Source organism: Euprymna scolopes, chromosome 3 (genome assembly GCF_053919585.1).
Source record: "Euprymna scolopes isolate OS-2025 chromosome 3, ASM5391958v1, whole genome shotgun sequence".
In the NCBI taxonomy this organism is placed as follows: domain Eukaryota; kingdom Metazoa; phylum Mollusca; class Cephalopoda; order Sepiida; family Sepiolidae; genus Euprymna; species Euprymna scolopes.
The window spans coordinates 175129995-175153489 of NC_136484.1; positions in this window are offsets into that span (position 1 = coordinate 175129995).

Sequence of the window (23495 nt, forward strand, 5' to 3'; positions counted from 1 at the left end):
CTGCCTTGATAGAGTTCAAAATAGACTTCGTAGCCTCGTAGGAGATGTCCTTTTCTCCTCCTTGCAACCTCTATCTCACAGAAGAGATGTTGCGAGTTTGTCTCTGATGTATCGTTATTTTCATGGAAAGTGTTCAACTGAGCTTCAATCTATGGTCCCCCCTCGCCAAACTTTCACAAGAAACACTCGTCTAGCTGTAAACACTATCAATAATTTCCCCTACTCTTTATCTGTGCCTAAACCTAAATATAGATTCCATGATCAAAGCTTCTTTCCTAGAACTGCACGCCTGTGGAATTGTCTTCCGTTTTCCTGCTTTCCGGCTGACTACAATATGGTTGTGTTCAAGTCTAAAGTTAATAAGTTCTTGATGAGCCGTTCCATATAAGTTATCAAATTCACCAAATTTTCATTACTAATGATTACTATATTGACCAATTTCTACTGTACACTCTTTAACCCTTATCCTTGACTGGCCTCTGGGCCTTGATAATTTGGTGATGCCTATGTAAAAAAACATCATAGGATTATGACATCATACGATTATAACATCATATGATTATAACACCATAATATTATAACATATTAAGATTATAACATCAAAAGGTTATAACATCATAAGATTATAACATACTAAGATTATAACATACTAAGATTAAACATACTAAGATTATAACATCATAAGATTATAACATTACAAGATTATAACATCATAAGATTATAACATCCTAAGATTATAACATCATAAGATTATAACATCATAAGATTATAATATCATAAGATCATAACATACTAAGATTATAACATACTAAGATTATAACATACTAAGATTTGAACATCATAAGATTATAACATCATAAGATTATAACATACTAAGACTATAACATACTAAGACTATAACATACTAAGATTATAACATCATAAGATTATAACATCATAAGATTATAACATCATAAGATTATAACATATTAAGATTATAACATCATAAGATTATATCATCATGAGATTATAACATCATAAGATTATAACATCATAAGATTATAACATACTAAGATTATAACATACTAAGATTATAACATACTAAGATTATAACATACAAAAATTATAACATCATAAGGTTATAACATAGTAAGATTATAACATACTAAGATTATTACATACTACGATTATGACATCATAAGATTATAACATACTAAGATTATAATATCATAAGATTATAACATACTAAGATTATACCATCATAAGATTATAACATCATAAGATTATAACATACTAAGATTATAACATACTGAGATTATAACATACTAAGATTATAACACCATAAAATTATAACATAATAATATAGCAGTATAATATGAAAATATATAATTATAACATTATAATATAGCCTTATAAAATTATAACATCATAACATTATGACATCATAACATTACAACAGAAAACATTAAAACATCATAACATGCCATAACAGCATAACATCATAATATATTAAGACACCATCATATATTTATAACATAATAACTTTATAACTTCATAACGTTATAACATAATAATATAACGTTATAATATAATAATATAACGTTATAACAAAATAATATAAAGTTATAATTATATGATCATAACATTAATATGCCATCATTATATTAAACATAACATTGTAATATCATAACGTCATAAAATTATAACATCATAACATTATTGCATGATAACAATATGCTATCATAACAGCATAGTGTCATAACATTATAAAACAAGCACTGTTTCACAACACTAGTTTTCGTAACCGCCAATAATTGTTAATAATCAGACAATTCTAGCAACGGATACAGAAAATATACTGTATGTTATTCAACCAACTGTTCTTGTACTTTTATGCAATTTATGCTACAATTCAGCCGATGTAACCTCCATATAATGACATTATACGTATATGTGTTTGTTCTTTGATGAGGATAAAAGTTTATGGGATTTTGTATCTTTCAATTCCCTTTAGCCCGCGGGATTATTATTATTATTATTATTATTATTATTAGTAGTAGTAGTAGTAGTAGTAATAGTAGTAGCATTAATACTAGTATTAGTAGTAGGCCTAATAGTAGTAATGGTTGTATTACTAGTATAGGTTCAGAAAATGAGGATTTTGTAACTATGAATTAATTAATTTAAAGCAGTTGGGGAGTTTCTAGGTAGCGGGTTGTCACATTAGCGCCGTTCCCCATCATTTCACGGTAAAGGAACTAAACAGAGAATAATCACGTTCATATATGACGCAACCGACGATCGCATGAGTAGCTGTTGATATTCGACGACATTACGCGTCATTCATTATTCGTAATGAAGATTTGAATACAAAATCCAAGATGGTGAGGCAGTCCACACATTGAAATACAAATAAATGCAGTAAGACATGAAACGAACATGTAGGATATATTGTTGATTTGTGTATCACAGTGAACAGTGCTTGAGTACGGTGATGGCTTAAGCGAATTTTAAAATGTCTTTTGTCGCCACTTATGAAGACCAAGAGCTACTCGAGGATTAATGTTAGTATGACGAGTATAGTCGCCAGTTGAAAAATGAGGGAACACACTCGGAGTACTTACAATTACAATTATATTATTAATACTAACATTAATTAAACGAGATGTAATTTGCATGAAGCTCTCGACACCTGCAATTCAGTCATATTTCTCTCGAGATCCTCACATCATCATGCGCCGATGCTGAGAACATCTACATCATATTCTCCGATACCGACCGACACATGGAATTAACCATTGAACATCCTAGTCCTAGATTTTAAATACTAGATTTTAACCTCAAAATATCAGATGAGTTGACTATCATCACAAAATTCTACCGAAAAGCAATTAACGGAAACATATTCATAGATTATAAGTTGGCCATTTCTACTAAGGCTATAATCGAATACGCAATGAGTAGGCCATTCGCATCCAAAGCAAGTTCGGTAAAACAGCAGACAAGATAGAATGCACCAAACAGTTCCACTAAATCCTGGAAACTAACGGATAACACCGTCACTAAACATATCTGGAACCCCAAGACACCTGTAAGAAGCTTCCCTTCCGATAGCTGCTTCCTTAAAATGCCCCATCCCAGCGACAAGATCACGACAACTATCCGCAGGGCTATCAGAAGGGAGAGCCACGATATGCAACTGGCCCACCCAGAACCATCCCTTAGACAACAGCTATCCAAACACAAGAGTAATGATGACCCACCACCATCCACACTAGCAAATTGTCCCATGTACCCCGCAACCACTTGTCACCGCACACACGTACTCAATAAACTAGAATGCTCCGTTTGCAAAAAAAGTTCTACATGGGCAGCGCCATAAGGCTCTTACATATAAGAAGCAAAGAACACACACAGACACAAGCATCATCATTCCATAAACATCTCAATACCTGCAGAAACGCCAAAGGATCTATTAAAGTCGATATTTTAGTCACGGAACGCAATATTGGAAATTTTCGCATAAAAGAATAACTACTAATATCCAAACTACGGTCGGAACTCAACAGACTGGAACTCGGATTAACATTACATATAGCTTCCAACACAGACATATCATTACACCTTACTATCCTAACTCACTCGAACAGATCTGGCTATACCACTATGCCCCTCTCGTGCACTACTTGGCTAACCTAACAGTAAAAATATGACCTTATTACAAAACACATGCAATCGTAAAAAATTAAAATAAATAAACAAAATAAACTATTAAAATCAATCACATAAGCAAACACCATAAGCCTAATTTTAAGTTTAAACTAATACACCTAATCAAATCCAGCTTAAAGCTAATAAACACAATAAAATACGCCGTTACAAAGACATCCAAATAACATTTAAACAAAATAAATAGCAATACAATTTATAATAATAATAATTATAATAATAATTATAATAATAATAATAATAATCATTTACATAAGTTTAAAAAATGTCAATATATATAACAAATAAAATAAAATAAATTAACAAAACCAAAGTCATACAGCAATGACGGGGTGGACAGCTAAAACTACATATCATAACTGAGACCACTAGCAAACGGATTATGGAAACACTCCCACTATCAAAAAAGCTTGCATATACCAACAACTACGTAAACCTTTGAATATATATATATATATATATATATATATATATATATATATATATATATATATATATATATATAAAAACAAAATAAATAAGTCAATAACAGTTAACTAGTCAACAAACCTAGGATCAATTATCAAAAACTCCGGGCTGGCATATAAAAACGATCATTTAAGGGCCACTTGTGAAAAAAGAATAAATAAACTCATTAAAATTAAAAAAATAAATATAATAACGATAATTCTTCAGACATCGACTATTTAATATATACACATATCTTTAAGCTGTTAATCCTAACCAGTAAATATGGACAATCGAACAGGAAGGAAAACATGTTTCATTTTTAATCGCTTAAAGTTTGAATGAAAACAACAGAATATTCCAAAACTTAATTAATTTTAGCACCGATTGTCAAACCCGTGTCCTCCCTCTCTTTCTATCTTTCTCAACTACATTCACATCTAAACACTCCAACAGTTGGTCAAAAGTACCCACTTCCTCTCTCCCCTTGTTTTCTCTCCTCTCTTCCCCCTCTTCTCTCTCAATACAATCCATTCAAGCGAGCGACCCGCTTTACCTACATAGATCAGTCCGTTTCACTTAATAAGCAAAGAAAATATAGAAAGCAGAAAACGACAAAATATAAAAAGAATATATAAAATAAAATAATAGATTATTCAAAAGCAGAAAAATTATATAAAAACGGAAAATCTAACAATAACCACAATAATGTTACTCACTCCAAAGATATACACCTTCCTTATATTTGCTGCGATATCCCGCGCAACCATTTAATTCATTTGTTTTTACTTTCCATCCCAGCATGCTTTGAATATTACTATATTGTCCAATTTCTACTGTACACTCTTTAACCCTTATCCTCGAGTGGCCTCTTGGCCTTGATAAGTTGTGATGCCTATGTAAAAGAAAATATAGTTTTCTGTCACTTGGCCGTAAGCGGCTCTACTTTGTAATCATGTTTAGCTCATGTGAGAAGTTGAGCACTATTTGAAAAAAGGGTTCCCTCGAAATATATATATATATATATATATTTCTTTTACACAGTGATCACCACTTATCAAGGCCCGGAAGCCACTCAGGGATAAGGGTTATTGCAAGTACATTACGTTAGTGTGGAGATTTGATGAAGTGTTTACTGAAGGGGGCGGTTCATCAGGAATTTGTTAACGTTGGACTTGAACACATCCAAGTTGTAGTCCGGTGGGAAGCAGGCAGACGGAACAGAGTTCCACAGGCGTGCAGTTCTAAGAAAGAAGCTTTGTTCATGGAATCCGCGTTTTGATTTAGGCACAGATATAGAGTGGGGGAAAGTTTTTGACAGTGGATTCAGCTAGACGGGTGTTTTTCGTGAAAGATTGGCGAGGGGACACCAGAGATTGGAGTTCAGACGAGCACCTGCAATGGAAAGAACGATAAAACAAGGATATGCTCGCAACGTCTCTTCTGTGGGAGAGAGGTTGCAGGGTAGAGAAAAGAAGAAAAGAGATATATTATGTAAATTGCTGCATATAGTGAACCTCTTCAAGTAAGACATTGATCCTTTATATAATTGAATAAATATAGGTATATATAGGCATATATGTATATACTTATTGATTTGCTGTCACTTGTTTTCGTCTTCCTGCCCTAAACCGACTACCGTCCATTCCTCGCATTCTAAATCTCTTCTAATAATACTAATACAAACAGTAATCACCCAAACTTAAAGGAATGAAAACCGCCTCAAATTAATTTTTGTTACTTGCAGGGCGATACATGACAAGGATTTATTGACATTGGGTTTGAAGACGAACACAATTAAACTAGTAGGGGACTAGTTTTTCTTAGTAATAATTTTCACAGGTGGGAAGCACTTGGCGAAAACTTTGTTCATAGAAATTCCCTTCGATCATATGGATGGCGAAAAGAAAGTCTTATACTGTTACGCTACAATCAGAGGTCTTGCAGAAAATGTCTTATAACAAGTATTCAAAAATTGGAGCTCAGTCAATCAGTATAGATGGAAAGAACAAAATAGTAGAGCAACGTTTTTTTTTCGATAAGGAAGGGGTTGTAGGGAAGCGAAAAGGTAAGAGTCTTGCGAGATTTCCAAATCGATTTTTTACTCTCAAAACAGGAAAGGGTGCTTTGCCTGGCACCTTTTCTTATTTTGAAGCAGTATTCCATTTACAGACGCATGCGACTTGTCTATAATGATTGATGGAATACTGCTGTCATATCTGGGCCGGAGCTGCTAAAAACAGCCTATCCTGCCTTAACAGAGTACAAAATAGACTTCGTGGCTTAGTGGGGGGATGCCCTTTTCCCTTCCCTGCAACCTCTCTCCCACAGAAGAGACGTTGCAAGCCCATCTTTGTTTTATATTTATTTCCATGGCAGGTGCTCGTCTGAACTCCAATCTCTGCCCCCCCTCGCCAATCTTTTACAAAAAAATACCCGTCTAGCTGAATCCACTGTCAAAATTTTCCCCACTCTATATCTATGCCTAAATCAAAACGTAGATTCCATGAACAAAGCTTCTTTCTTAGAACTGCACGCCTGTGGAACTCTGTTCCGTCTGCCTGCTTCCCTCCTGACTACAACTTGGATGTCTTCAAGTCCAACGTAAACAAATTCCTGATGAACCCCCCCCATAAGTAGACACTCTAAAATATCCACACTAACGTACTGTACTTACAATAACCCTTATCCCTGAGTGTCTTCCGGGCCTTGATAAGTGGTGACCACCTTGTAAAAAAAAAGCAATATCGTTCGAAATAAGGATTGGAGACGTCGATATAATGGCAATTGATTCGGCATCAAAAGTCTAATTATATAAACATTATCAAACATATTCGAAGAACTGATACAAAATAAACCGTTTTAGATATTTTTATACGAATCCAAACATAACTATAAGAGATATTGTATGACAGTCGATTCATCAATCTGTTGATCCGTCACCGTATTATCTTTGTTTTGGAAGTACTTTACAGAACATGCTCTGAAGAACTCATAGCTCGTGTATCCCATCAAGCTCCTGACTAATCTGTCAAGCAGCAGAATTTCCACATATTGACTATTAGATATCCGAAAATTTTCTATTCTAGTAGTTTCTTTCATCGAACGGCTAGATTTGGAATTTTCCACCTGTCTCTTAACTGTAATAACCTACAGAAAATTTAATATAGACATACATCTCGTTGCTCAACTTCCCACATCAGCTAGACATGATCACAAAGTAGAGCTCCTTATGTCCAAGTGACAGAATGCCTTTTTTTACATAGGCATCACCACTTATCAAGGCAAAGATGCCATTCGAGGATAAGGGCTAAAGAGTGTACAGTAGAAATTGGACAATATAGTAATCGTTAGTAATGGAAATTCGGTAAATTTGTTAACTTATATGGAACGGCTCATCAAAAAACTTGTTTACGTTAGACTTGAAGACAACCATATTGTAGTCAGCTAGAAAGCAGGAAAACGGAAGACAATTCCATAAGCGTGCAGTTCTAAGAAAGAAGCTTTGCTCATGGAATCTACGTTTAGGTTTAGGCACAGATAAAGAGTGGGGGAAATTGTTGATAGTCTTTTCTGCTAGACGAGTGTTTCTTGTGAAAGTTTGGCGAGGGGGGGCCATAGATTGGAGCTAAGCCGAGCACTTGCCATGAAAATAACGATAAAGCAGAGGCAATCACACAGCATCTCTTCTGTGAGAAAGAGGTTGCAGGGAAGATAAAAGGACATCCTCTACGAGACTACGAAGTCTATTTTGAACTCTATCAAGGTAGGATAAGTACTTTCTAGCAGCCCCTGCCCAAATGTGGCAACAGTATTCCCTTCTTGGACGTATGTGGCTCTTATATAGATAGAGAATTGGATCAGCAGTGAGATACCTACTGGATCGATAGAAGGATCCCACCATTTTTTTCAGCGGCCTTGACAACCGATTTAATCTATGTCGTCCAATTAAGATCAGAAGTAAAAGTCAAGCCCATAAGCTTGTCAAAACATGAGGTCTTCCCAAGACGAGAGCCATTGTACCACTTGCTAAAGAACAGAGAGAGAGAGAGAGAATCAGAGAGAACTTGGTCGTTTATGTTCTTAGATGTGCTATCATAGCTAGTAGTGTCATCAGCATAAATGCTTATGAATTATGTAAGGATGTGATTTGGAAGCAATGAGTAAACAATAACATTTAATCGCGAAACTTATAGAATAGATGTATTTAGCATATGTTTTCTTTTATATTCTCATTTATATAAAATCAACTTTTTAATTGTAAAACTCATACGTGAATTATTTACTTGATTTACTTCCGTTTTATTCGTGAACTTCTTGCATGTTTCCTTTAATCGTTTTTACTCTTCCTTTAACTTGCGCCATGTTGGTGTAATATAATGAAACCATTTTCAGCGAGTATGAGAATAGATAATATGATATTTACATCTTGTATTAATTAGTGGAAGGAATGGCCGGTTAATGTTCCTATATATTCCGTATGTGTTTGTGTGTGTGAAGTTATTTTCTCACCGTTCGCCGTTATAATAAGAGTCATATGACTCCACTCAATGGATGTTGTGTCTGTGTGTTCAGGACATTTCTTTCTAGCAGAGTAGAACGTTTGCAAATCCAAATTAGCTGTGATTTCGCAAATAATTTGTTGTTTTCAAATCTATATATAGGTGCGAACAAAAATGCAGTTTTGTTCACAAATATATGCGTATAGATTTGAAACCAATTCTATATTATATGCGAAATCACAATTAGTTCCAAATTGCAAATATTTTGTTTGGGTAATTATTGAGTTGAATATAATAAATTTTTAAGATTATACTTGAGATTAATTAAAAAGACGCCTATAAATATATATTAGTTTACATTGAAATTGGTTTGACGTATCCCGGTTTTAATAAATAGTAAAATAAATAAACAAATAAAGAAACAACAAATATAAAAAAGGTGTGAGGAGGAACAATAAAATTATTAATAGTATAAGTTTTAATTAGTATAATTCAAATTCATAAAACAAAATTAATTAAAAAATATGTACGAGAATAAAGTGTACTTCTAAAGTAGAATAGAGTTCCTTGCACGAAAAAGAAAAAAAGAAACGTAACGAAAATTCTAGAAACCTTCATGTTAATTAAAATAAATCTATCATGTTAATTAAAATAAATCTATCATGTTAATTAAAATAAATCTTTCATGTAAATTAAAATAAACCTTTCATATTAATTAAAAAATATCTTTCATGTTAATTAAAATAAACCTTTCATGTTAATTAAAATAAATTGTTCATGTTAATTAAAATAAATTGTTCATGTTAATTAAAATAAAATATTAATTATTTCTAACTAAATTGTATTAAATAATAAGTTTATTTAAACTTAGAAATATACATTATAAAATATTTATTCAGTGTAATAATTACGTTAAAGCCGAATATACATTTAGATTATACTAAATAAGATAAACAACGTTAACAAATTCAATGAAGTAAAAATTAGTTTCGTCTACAAATAAACTAAATACAGATATTTTAGATTTTACCATTGGGAAAATTATATAAGACAGTAAATATTAGCTATTCATAAATAATAAATTATGATAATTATCATATAAGACATTTTAGTGTTAATTATACAACTATGATAACATTAAAGCAATATTTTGTCTACGATAGTTCCCTTTTATCTCGAATACGTACATCATAAATACATTTTTTTTATTTTTGCTTTTGACAGACGGGAGTTATTGACTTGCACCAAGAAATGATAATCTCGCTAGAAAAAAACCCAAAGTATATAAATCCAACTTGCTAAAAGTTATTCTCACAATAATTGTTGAATAATGTACATTTTAAAGTTTCCTTTTTTTCTCCAAACTGTTTTGAATTTAGAATCACCAAAAGAGCAAATATAAGGTGAATTAGAATTATTTCTTTTTTTATTGTGGAATTGAACTATATATAATCTTTATTGAAAACACATCTCTACATATTTTGTTCTATTTTTTCTAGGAAAGGCATGGAACCACTTGAAAAGCTATAACATACTTCGAAGATACAAAATGAGTAAATGAATAGATTCTGACACAGAAAAGAGCAATTCTTCCCAATTTGTCAAAAATATCGCCATGAAATGTGAGGAATAAACGCTAAAATAAGGGAAATGAAAGTTGCGAGGCTGCAAAAAGTAAATCCAATAGCATTTTTCTACTCTCCTAGGTAATGATAACATTTTTAGTGAATTAGCTATACGTCTTTAATAATAGATTTTATTCGTTTATTTTATTTATTTTTCATTTTATTTTATTATTTGTTTATATATATATATATATATATATATATATATATTTATCATTTATTATATATCCAGATATTTTTTCTTCATTTGCACGTAATGAAAATGTGAAACCCTCAGCCATTGTACAACAGGTGATACGTGAAGCTTTTGAACGACACGGGAAACGCTAAGTCGTTATACGTCCAGTTTTGATTATATTATATCTTCATTTGATTTAACTGCAATTAATATAATAAGCGATCATACCAGCGAGGGGTCCAAACACGAAAACCCGTCGTGAGGAAAGTTCAAAAAATATGTGTATTCTCTCCCGATGAGTCAACATTATCTGGGGACCGGAATAAACGATAATACTTCCTGTTAGTCGCTCGCTTTATTGCGAGTTTCTGCTACTGTTCAAGATATCATCATGATCATCATGATATACGGCACAATCACGTTGACACACCGGTTCTTATTACATCATCGAAGTTAGCAGCGCTTTGCCTGGCCAGTACCAGATGGGTCACTAATTTGGGAATATCAGCGCTGCTTGTAGGAGGACATCACGATCTCCCTCCAAAAGTTGCCAAACCTAACATCGTCGTCTCCTCTAACGGGGATATGCATGCAACTGGGGACCGCTCGCAATTTTATATACTCATGCTTCGGAGGAACCAGTAAAATCCGTTTCAGGGTTAGTGCTGTAGTTTTATTTTCGTTTATATATTTGATGAACTAAAATATGAAAGCTAACTCATAATCGTTAATCACAGAAATAACTAGCGTAAACAGTAAAACTGTAAAGAGGACTTAATTCTTGGGAAACCTCATTGGAATACTGCACTGTTTTCGGAATGCCATCAAAATAAGAGCGTTGAAAAATAAGTAAAAAAACAAATGACGGAAAAGAATACAACAACATAAAGATGGAACAATTCAACTCCAACTTGAGCCTGCAATCTTCTGTTAAAGCTGCAACTAGCTATTCAGAACAACAATGAGGTATGTATATTATCTATACTAAAATGGGATGTGACGGTGGCTATATGGTTAACAATACAGAGTAACAACCTGTGTATTCCAAGTTCGAAGCCAGTTCGTTCCATAGAAATATTTTCACATATGATAGTGACAACATTTATGTGGCATTTCCTGTAAGTACCCGATGTATTTTTAAAAAATATGAGAAACCAATGCTTATAGGAGGCTTCTCTGATCCATACGAAATGCACAGATGAACCATAAAAAACATCGCCACTTCTAACGCAAATAATCTCTTTTCCAGCAAGGAAGGTAGGAACAAGCAAAGTGAAATGAACTTAATATATATCAACTAGTTTCTAATAAATACCTTTAATATAATTGTGAAATCAAAAAACATTTGAATCAGACATTTCGTATCATTTTCCCTCCAATCAAAATGAAATTTAGTCATAATTACAATGTAGACTACCGCACATGAGACACGAATATAAATTATGGCAAGAACATGCGAATTATATACAAATACGCCATCCCCAAAAGGAGATAGTATGGTGATCACAGAACACATAATATATTATTCACAATAAAATGGAAGTTCATGCCTGGGAGGATATAAAATACATCATCTACTAAATGAGAAGATAACGCACGGGAGAATAATATAATAACAAATGAACACTTATTACACTACTCATCTACAAATCAGGAGATAATCCATTGAAGGCTGATATCATGACGCACGAACATATCTAAACTATGTTCAGAAAAGAGGAGATAAGCTCCCGTTTATAGGTTAAGCATAACCTGGTTTGGATGTTGTATTGCATGGAAGGATCGTCTCATAGCACAATGGAAATACTTCAGTACCCCGCTCTCCCATAAAGGAGGGAGTAATGCATTAGATGCTGGTATCATAGCAACTGAACAGATATTACAGTGCCTTGCTTCTGAATAAATCACGCCGAATTGTCATAAATTTACAATGTAGACTTTGATAAAAAAAAATGAGAAAAAATGTTTTGCAAGATCTGTTTATTTTCTTTTCATCCATTGATGATGTCCGCATCGGGAGTCGCATTTTCTGACTTACAAAACGAGGAGGTAATACCCGGGAGCATTGTAGAGTAACGAATAAACTCTAAATTAGGCGTACAACCATAGAAATTAAACAAAGTAAAATTATTCTGTTTCATTCATCTATAGCTGGAAATAGTGAATAAAAGTATACACGGGACACCATTATTTCCAGGTATCACCGGGGTGCTTGCTGGTATAATTTTACAAATAAAATGTCTCACAATCTACCCGGATTTACAATCGGCGTGTTGGGCACAAGATTCTTGTTTTACCTGTTCTCACTTTCAGTGTAGTGGGTTTCTATTCTGATTGTAGAGATCAAACTTTATCTTAGTATTTGTATCACTTATTTATTACTGTTATATATAAGGGACCCTACGTCGGTGACGAGAAAGTTAGCTAGTATGAATTTTGACAAGGGTCACACTGAATGCATGATATCTCAGATCTGTGACGCAGTATTGTTCCCAGATTTGAATGAAAGATGTGTGAGTTGAGGCAGCTTGCAACAGGCCAAACGTTAGACAAAACGAGTGGAACGATGACGAATGACGTCACATTTTTCGAACCGAGAAAAATAAGGTTTTCACATCAGTATCTTGATGGAGGCTACAGGAATAAAGCACCAACGATCATATAGATAACTTGGTATTCTAAGTGTAATATTACCTCGATGTTCTCTGTCAATCTTCATCACTTATTTTAGTTTTGCTTTCCCGACTGCTGGAAAACCGCCTCTGTGGTACCAGTCTTCAAGAATTCTGGTGAAAGAACTGACCCACTAAATTATCGCCCCATTAGCCTCCTCCCGCTTTTCGCCAAAATGTTTAAGTCCTTAGTTAATTAACCCCTAGTCCAGCACCTAACAGCTGCTAAACTCCTGACTGACAAACAATATGGATTCAGGCAAGCCCGTTCAACAGCAGATATCTTAACTGTAGTTTCTGAACGTATATACCGTTCATTGGATAAAACAGGGGAGGGTAGACCGGTAACCCTTGATATATCTAAGGCTTTTGACAGGGTATGACACAATGGTCTTCTAAGGAAAATTAGATCATATGGAATCACTGGAAGAATTCATAATGTAATTAAATCCTTCTTAAGTAAGAGAAAAATTCAAGTTGTCCTCGACGGTCGTACATCCAAACAATATGACATAATGCGGGAGTACCTCAGGGGTCTATCCTTGGACCTCTATTATTCCTGATATTCATAAATGACCTCCGTGATAAAATTGTTTCGGAGATAGGTATATTTGCCGATGACACCACTCTCTATAACAGATATGAGGGAAAAACAAATGAACACATATTCAAGAAAATGGCAGAAACACTAGAGGATGACCTCCAATCTGTAGTGGAATGGGGACAAAAATGGATGGTCACATTCAATGCTGCTAAGACTAAGCTTGTTTCCTTCAATAACTACAATAAACCTTCTCTACCACCAATAGCAATGGCCAAGAACACATTGCCTGAAAGAACTTCTTTTGAACTCCTCGGCCTTACGTTTACAGGGAATATGAACTGGAATAGATACATTAAGAGCATTGCCAAGGCTGCTGCAAGGAAGGTTGGCTCCCTCTACCGTGCTAGAAAACTACTTAAGCCTGACAGTATTCTATACCTCTATAAGGTCACCATTCGCCCATGTATGGAGTACTGTTCTCACATCTGGGCTGGTGCATCTGCTGCTTGTCTCTCGCTCCTGGACAGGGTTCAAAAGAGAATCGCAGAATTTCAAGTGTAATGTTAACAAACATCTTTCTACTCATCTCCCTTCATAATGACCTTGCTAATTAAGTTCCTGATAGTACCCCCCCTGCTTCAAAGTGGCACTGTGCCTTGTTTGGGGTGAAAATTGAATTGAAAAATGTATGTTAAAAAGTAAAGTTACAAAAAAAATATGAATACATTCATCTTTATTTCTCAAGCCGATTCTCTCCACCGAGTTTTCTTGAAGTTTTATTTAAATTGAAATAATCTCAGCAAACGTCGCCTTGTGTTCTCTTGAATCACGAAAAGACTAAACGGCAATTATGAGAAAAAATTACTATAAATAAGAGCTTCCGTATAAACACCCTGCACTTATAAATACTTATAATTTATGCATAAAAATATATTTATTTTATTTCGGGGGAAAAAGACTAAACTACTAATTGTAAAGGCAGAGACAATAATATTAGCATATCTAAGATTATGGCGGAATCTGAATATTTATAACCCAAGTTTTCATGAAACATTTTTATTAGAACAACTAAATAAATGCGAGTTCTGATAATATATCTTTAATAATATATCACTCCCTCTTTTCCCTAAAAATAACAGGATAAAATAATGCCTGGGAGGGACGCATAATGGTGAACAAGTATATACTACACCTTTTTTTCCAAAAGACGAGATAATGTCCGGATGACATAATAAGATGTAGTTCACTAACCGCTTAAAGTAGGAGATAATGCCTGGTAATATGATATCATAATAACAGCTTACACTAACCTCCTTAAAAGAGGAGATAATGTAAAGATTATCGATTAACGGCAACATAATATTTTTTACAGTACTCCTCTGAATTAGTAAATTGAATTAAGCATTAAAAGACAATACGACTTTTCTTATCTTGGATGTCATTAACGCAAGGTTTAAGCTGATGTAATCATAACCCTTCTTCAAGTACGTATTGTCAAATCCAGTAATATTTAGTGCATTTTGAAAGTAACCTTTTATTTTATCCACGGTGTAGCTTTGTATTCGTTCGTCAGTAATGACAATGGAAGAAGTAGTCGTAAATTGTCGTAAATGCATCCTTAGTATTGCCAGTATTATGGATTGAATTTTCAATCCTGTCAGTTACAACTGATTATTAATTGCCGTTGTTTCAAGAGTTTTTGCTGATTAAATAAAGGATTTGGTAAGGAATTCCGTGCATACTTCCGAGTTCGGCATAAAGATTCCAGAGGTTGAACATCGGCCGAAACTTTGTAGAAATTGAGATAAAAAATGAGAACAGTACTTCCTCCTTCTTACAAAAATATAATTGTCTGATTAAGTCATAAATACCAACTGGCGGTGTCAGCTATTAGAGAGACGCCGAAAGGTACGTCGCAAGCTTTAAGATAAGGAATACCAGCTCTGACTGCGAACACTCGATTAGGGACGCAACTTACTAAAATACTATTACGATTATTACTTGAAACTATAGCAGGAACAACTCAGCTACTCCATACGAATATATCCTTTTCGCAGATTATCCTAATCACAATAATGCGTAATAAAAGTTTAACAAGAAACTATAAGCAACGTTTTCATGATCAATAGCTGACAAGTAATGAACTTATTGATTCAATAGGTGATGGGAAACGAAAGTTTGTCGAATATTGTTGTTAAGTGGATTTCAAATGTTTGCATTGGAAATATCGCTGACATTTTCAGTGACATTTGCCTTTCGTATTTTGTTGTTTAATAAGGTTTGACAATAATTAGCAGAATTTCCTTCTGTGATTCCATTTTTTCTTGTTTGACATTTAACAGAATTGTGTCGCAATGCTTGCTAATTGATAATATTTGTAAGAAATATTTAGAAACATTTTCGTCTTGTATTTCATGAAAAGATATTGATGTTGTTCATGTTTGCGAAATGGCCACATTACGATGAGTGTTATTTAAGACATACGGGTTCTCTGCAAAATAGCGAGACACGCGCTGTATAACAAGATAGTGTGTGAAATAAGTAGGTTACATAAAATATAGGTTAGCAATTGAAATTCGTAAGCTGAGATTTGGTTGGCTCTGAAATTCAAGGACAGGCTGTTTTAACGGTTTGATACAGACAGTAAGTAAATGTTAATAACATATATATTTCATGATTAAGACAGAGCTGTAAAATAATTACAGATTAGGGGTTGCGCTACAAACCCGATGTATCTAAGGAAGAGAATTTAAGAGTATGCAATAAAATTAGCCTAAAGTATCCGTGGCGTAATGGATATAGTTGTCATTACTCTTTCTGGACGTTAAAAATTCAGTCCTCTGTACGCGTGACACGACACATATATATTTGCTAATTACTCGGGAATTTCACTTCGTCATGAGTACATGCTACAACGTAGATTAAATAAATGGTTCCGTTCGAAATTTCATGAAGATTCACGAATATGATAGAAAGATTTCTGAGTTCGACAAGATACACCTGAAGAAAGTCGGAGGTTAGATCGAGCGAAACGTTGTGTGAATAACATTTAATAGAGGAACAGTAGTTAGTCCGAATACCTCATATAATAATACGAGCGTAACATCTTCTTAATTAAGTCTTGTACTTTCTCTTTTTGGAGAAAATTACTGCATAATTAACTAACAAAAACGAGGTAAAATTTTTCTTTTCTTTTATTTTTTTTTGATAGTTAACATCTTGACGAGTTACACACGAATCCCTTCAACGAAGATTATGATTACACGACGCATAAGCATCAGAGGCAACATCACGCATAAATTCCTTCTGAAATAAAACAAAAACGTTTCTGTATAGCAAACTTTTTGTTGATATTTGTATAATTTTTTACTAATAAGAAGCTCTACTCATGTACGAAACATGTCGTGGGGTAGTGTATGAAGGAATTGGTAAAGTTTAGTTGTAAGTTATACTCTTCTGAAGTTGAAGGTCCAATCCTTAATTTAGGCAACACGCAAAACAAAATTGTGAATTACTTAGGACTTCTAGCTGGTCATGGCCGAAGGAAGGGAGGCATAATACCTCCCTGGATTAAATAAAGGGTTCCGTTCGAAATTTCCTTCAGATTACCGTATTCGATAGAATAATTACCGAATCTGATGTAAGAATTCCCCATGTCGAAAAGATGCACAGGAAGAAAGTCGGATGTTCCATTGACGGAGACATTGTGTAAATAACAATCAAGATGGCACACTAGTCCGGATTATCCAATTCGGATAACCAAATCTTTATATAAACAAGGCCAGTAACCATTAGTCGCGTGCTCTCGTGTAATGAATGAATGCGTGAACGTAGGATTGACATGAAATTCTTAAAGATAAACTAAAATGACCGGAAAATGGGCTGAAATGACTTAAATAAATAAAAAAGTAACTTAGACTGACTTTAATGAACTTAAGGATGAATTGAATTACCTTAAGAATGATTTGAATGCTTAAAAAATAAATAGAATCCCTCAGAAATTACTTGAATAATCTGGAGAATGACTTGAATGGCTTTGAGACTGACTGGTCGTAAAGTGGGTGATCATTTTACATTAAATTAATACAGAAAAGTGATCTCCCACTTTATATTACAAAGTTACAAACATAAGTACAACATGTAGTAAGAACAGATGCTAGACTGTGATCTTGGCTAAAAGGCCAAGAAAAGGGTATTTATTTGCTCCCCCACCGAGCAAATTAGGCACAAGGCCGATTTTTAATGTGAGGAGTAAAGGGGAAATGGGAACCAACTCCCCGGGGATTAGGGGAGCTGGATAGTGACAATTGGTATGAAGGGTTGTCTCTACATTGACCAAGGTTTTATATGTGGGGTTGCCCCCACATATGTTCTGTGCTTGCAGTATCTACCGGAACAGATTCTACACTTTGAGATATTAAATCTTTTATTCATGTTAAAAGTACAGTGAAAATCAACAATGAACAAAAAAATTAGGCACATGGCCAACTCAAAAGGGGGGATTGTGGGGGTCGTTGTTACTCCAGAACTAAACAAAATCAAAAGTTTCTCCCAGCTAGTATCTTCTTTCACCATAATACCGCATTCACCCTTTCGTACTGGGGGACGTCCTACTTAACTCCCAAATTTTAAAACATTTTTATTTACGTGTAAAAACAAAAAAGATGACAATAAGAATGGTAAAATAATTCAAATGTGTCGAGGGCAAGAATATACAAAAGGTGATTAGTAGGACCCTCCCAACCTAGTCTATTTGATAGACAGCCCGTTCCACGAGGTTTCTAAAGGGAACCTCGCTTCTGCGGGCCAGTATCTAAGTGGGGACGCCCTCTAGATGGGGGTGAATGGAAAAAAAGAAAATTTTGTGGGTAAGGAATGGGGGTTAGTTTGTATTTCTTTTTCTCCAAGATGGGTGAAATTAAGAGGAAGGGGTGAAAACAAAAATTGCAAGTAGGAGGGGGTGCGGATCTTGGAGGCTTCCTAATCGGGGAGGGATGGAACACACACTCAGCTAGCTGAGAGGCTACTTGTTTACAGAACTGCGCGTTCCAAATCTAGGCGGGGAACACGTATTCAAATTTGGCTCCTCTTTGTACACACATACTTGTGTACAATCTTGTATCAATCTTCTGTCAAATGCCGCGCGATGCAGCCTTCTTCTATCACATCTGGTCTTCACCCGTAGTTGGTGTTTAAAGAAAGCGATCAGCTCCTGATCAGAAAAAGAACCCCCCACCTCCGGCAACCTTTCAGACGCGACATTCAAATCACCATTCTCGGCACGGCCAGGATCGTAACGTAGACCATCCGTCTTTCTCGGTCCCACGGCGGCCTCACGTTGTCCACGACATTAGATACGGTAATTGGACGAGTATGCTCAGGATCGATGCGAGCCGTCACCTCGCTGACATACGATGAGTACCGCGGAGTTCGCTGCAATCGAAAAAAGCGTGATCAGTCGTTTCTACAACCAGTCGACTCCAAAAACCCGGAACTGCATTGTATGTTGTTGAGTGGAAGTGCATTTCGGGCCAATCGCCAGGTCAGAGAGAACTGTTCAGATGACTCAAACCTGGCGCCCAGCTCCACACGGAGCGGATCTCACTCTGCTGTCAACCCAAACGCGCGCATAGCAGGTCGTCGGCGGCCCCCTTCACTAAATTCCTGTGGAGTTCCTTACGGGTAGCAGTCACAAGGTCGCTGGACCTTGGTAGTCTTTTAGCGGTGCTCGGCACTCTTTCATGTAGGCAGATTCTCTCCGCGGCCTGCGACGGCTCTTGATAGAAGGGTCGAGAAAGAGGTCGGGGAAGGCGGCAGTAACTACGGGGTGCCACGGTTAGTCATCTTGCATATAGTGGCTCTGGAAGGCCAGCCTCTCAGCGTCTCGATGAAACTTCAAGTCCGGTATTCCCAAGCCTCCCTAACGCGGACGTTGAATACAGGCCGGTCTGCTCACCCAATGTCTTCCTCTGTCTCAAAGAAGCGAGAACCAGAGTTCGACGAGAGCTGTTAGGTGTTGTGCAGGCAGAGGAAGTACGGCCAGTCGGTAAAGGATGAGAGGAACGACGTAAGTGGCGCACGCCTCAGCTCTACCCTTTAAGGAAAGTTTCCTAGGAAGCTACGGATTGACTGCAGCCTCCACCTTTGACCGTACCTCCAACCAATTTTTGTCAAGCTGGAGACCCGGTCCGAACCACATGCCGAGGATCCGAACCGAGCCATCTGTCCAGCTGAAGGGCGCCGGGAGGTTGGCGTTGCCACTCCAAACGCAGTCCTACCGACTTGCTGCAGTTTATCTTGGTCCTTGTAATTCTATCATACCAAGCGTGCGCCTTCGACACGATCTCGATGTCCCTGAAGCTCGACACAAAGACCGTGACATCATCGGCGAACGCGGATGCCTTGGAGGCTGATCCACTGGGTATTGCAATTCCACGCAGGGCCGAATTTGCCTACCCACGTCTCAGCTTGTGGAGCAGGGGCTCCAAAGCCAGGATATAGAGCAGGGGCGACAGCGGACAACCCTGACGAACCGACAGAGGGGGTAACAAAGGGTTTCGAGCGTTTTCCGTTGACTTGTACGTCGGCTGTGGTCTGTCGATACATCACGGAGATCCACTTGCAGAAGTTCGATTTAAAACCGGCGGCCTCTAAGACAGATGCCAAGAAACGATGGTCGACCCTATCGAAAGCTTTGAACTGATCTAAGTTGATCAGCGTAGCTTCCGTTTCGTCATCTATCCCTCCCTCTAGGATCGTGCGTATCAGGTGCAAGTTGTTCTGAATTGATCTCCCACTCACAGCGTAGTTCTGTTCCGGTTCAACCAACTCGCCGATAACAACCTGCAACCGGTTCGACAGGACATTGGCCAAAATCAAAAGAGACGTTTACAGGCCCATAACTATGCTAAACACAGAGTTATGGGCCTGTAATCGTCTAACTCTTCCCCATCATACCCGTCACCTTTCCTCAGCAATGTGATCAGTCCCTTGGTGACTTGCCTCGGGATGGATCCCTGAGCAAACCAATGGTTGAACTCATCCGTCAGAAGAGGCAGAAACATGGGCGACAGCTTCAAATACAGTTCGTATGGCAGATCATCGAGACCCGTCGATCTGTCACAGCTGACCTGCTCCAGCGCAGTAAAAACCTCCCGCTCCGTCACCCGGTTCTCGCAAATAGCCGCTCTAACCGCTCTAGCCGCCTCGAGGCGAGGAGAGTCAACCAAATAATCGCTAAACTCAAGGACCGGAAGATCGGGCTGCTGCGTAAAACGCTCCTCCAAATGTTCTCGAAACCTCTAGCAGATCTCCCTAGTCGATTCCAGGGTGCGTCCATCCGGATGTCTTACCTTTGCAATGTACTTTTCCGAGGCATGCCTAGAAGTTTCACGACGCGCGCCAGTGTTGGAGTTGACCGCTTCATTGCCTAGCTCTGACTAAGTGACCTTCATAACGCTCGTTATTCTCACGCAGAAGGTCCTGCTTAGCTAGTTCCTGACTAACCTTATCACCCTCCCCGTAGCCTGGGCTATTTTCTGCTCTAGCTTCTTCTTCGGTTTGGCGTTATCTAGTGCGAGGCGCTGGGCATACTTGACGGAGAAGGTTCTAATTTTGGCTTTTAGACCTACCCACCACTCACTCCCGGTTACCACCCCCACTAGTGCTTTTTGAATTAATTCTATTATCTTCTGTTGAAAGTCTTGTATTTCCAGAAGGGAGGCGTTTAACTTCCAGTGAGCCACTAACTTAGGCCTATTTCCTAGCTTCAGCCGGGCCATAACTAGTTTATGGTCCGTCTGGCCTAGCCAAGTGAACGTGGGACAAGATAAGAAGTCTACTTCGCCTCTCCTAATTAACACCCTGTCTAAGTAAATGTTTGGATAGGAGGAAACGCTATTGGTCCACATCCGCATCTCCCATCCCGGATGCTCGACCCGAAACCTGTCGACCAGACCGCATATAGCCATCAGATCAGCAAGGCTGGGTCGCATCTCTCTGATCCTCTAGCATCGCCCCCTACCTTATCTATCTCGGAGTCTAAGATGGCGTTCCAATCCCCCATCAGCACTATCCGCTTCCGACAAGCTGACTGAAGAATGAGACCCTGTCACGAGCGGTGCTGGGCGCATGAACCGCGATCACCTGAAACACAGAATCTATTACGGCAACATCGGCCACAACCAGTCTGCCCGTCGCATCCCTATGAACAACGTCGACCGTCGCCGACAGGCTACGTTTAACCAGCACATAAACTCCCTTCCCCCGAGGGCTGCCTTATGCTGAGAAAACCTCAAAATCTCGGGCTAACACCTAGCAGTTCACAGAGGAAACGAAATGCGTCTCCTGAATCACAGCCACATCCACTCCCAGGGACAAGAGGTCGTGCCGGAGGCGAGCCGCCCGGCCCGATGATCTCAAGCCCCTCGCATTCAAACTAGCCAAATTCAAAGCCATGGTACCTACCTTAAGGTGTGTCACACTCAGCTCCGAAGTCAGCCGGGGAGAGGACGCCGACGTTATGTGGCATGCTCAAGGTTGTCAAGTTTTTCATATCTTGACCTTCCCTCGCAATGCCGCCGACGTCCAAAGGATAAATTAATTTCATTGGGACCCTTCCCTTGAATTTTTTTGACAGTTCGTCAAGAGAAGAGTCATTTTTCTTAACCAGTTTTAAGAACAGCATTTATTATCAACAGACCTTTGATCTTAACCAAAAAGGACAAGCACAAAAGGGTTACGGACAGACCGACCGACCGACCGACCGACCGAGTGACTTATAGAGTCGCTTACACGTGACTACCCCCCCCAAAAAAAAACTTTCTATCTATTCTCTTTATAGCATCACACATAATAGTACACACAATACCATACAAAATGACAGCATATTTTATATCTTCATCCACTCTACACAAACACGAAAGAAATTAAAAAAAACAAGCATTATTCTCCATAGAGCTTTAATAGTATAAAAAAATCTTCCCTCTCTATTTTAAAAGAACGACGTTTTCCTTTAATACTTCCATTATTTTGATGACTTAACGTTTGAATAACGAGAGGGTAACAAACAAGCGAACCCCACATCGTTTTAATAGTAGTAGTAGTAGTAGTAGCAGCAGCAGTAGTAGTGATGATAACTCCGACCCAATCTCCACCTTTTCTTATCTATAATACCGTATTTTATTTTATTTAACCTTAGATCTTAAGATTGATTTCATATTTCTAATATTATGGAGCTTCGACTAAATAAGTTTATTTGGGTTTTAGGTGGAAACTTCAATTTTATTATCGCATCTTTAAGGATAGTACTATATTTTCTAATTTATAAGGTTAAGTAAATGTAATCTTGAAGAGTATATGTGAGATTTTCGTAAATGTTTGTTCTTAGAAGAACAGTTACAAGTAATATTAGTTAGATAAGGACTGACAATGTAAAGTAAAGTTTGAATGCAAGAAATATCAAATCTATAAAAAGTTAGGGGAAACCGAATGCATGTTAGAAAAAACAACAAACAAGCTCATATTGAACGCAATCGCTGAAACTTTAGAGAATTGCTTCCAATCTGTAGTGGAATGGAAATAGAACGGGATGGTAACATTTAATACTGCTAAGACGATGTTACTTTCTCTTAACAATCAGAAGACACCGTTTCAACCATTGTCTGCGTGACTTATGATAAGCTACCTGACAGCTCTTCGTATAGACCCCTCGGCTTCACATTTACAGACAAAATAAATTGGAACAAATACAAGGATAATATTGTCAAGGCTGCTGCCAAACAAGTGAGAAATTTCTACTCTGCTAGAAAATTGCTCAGG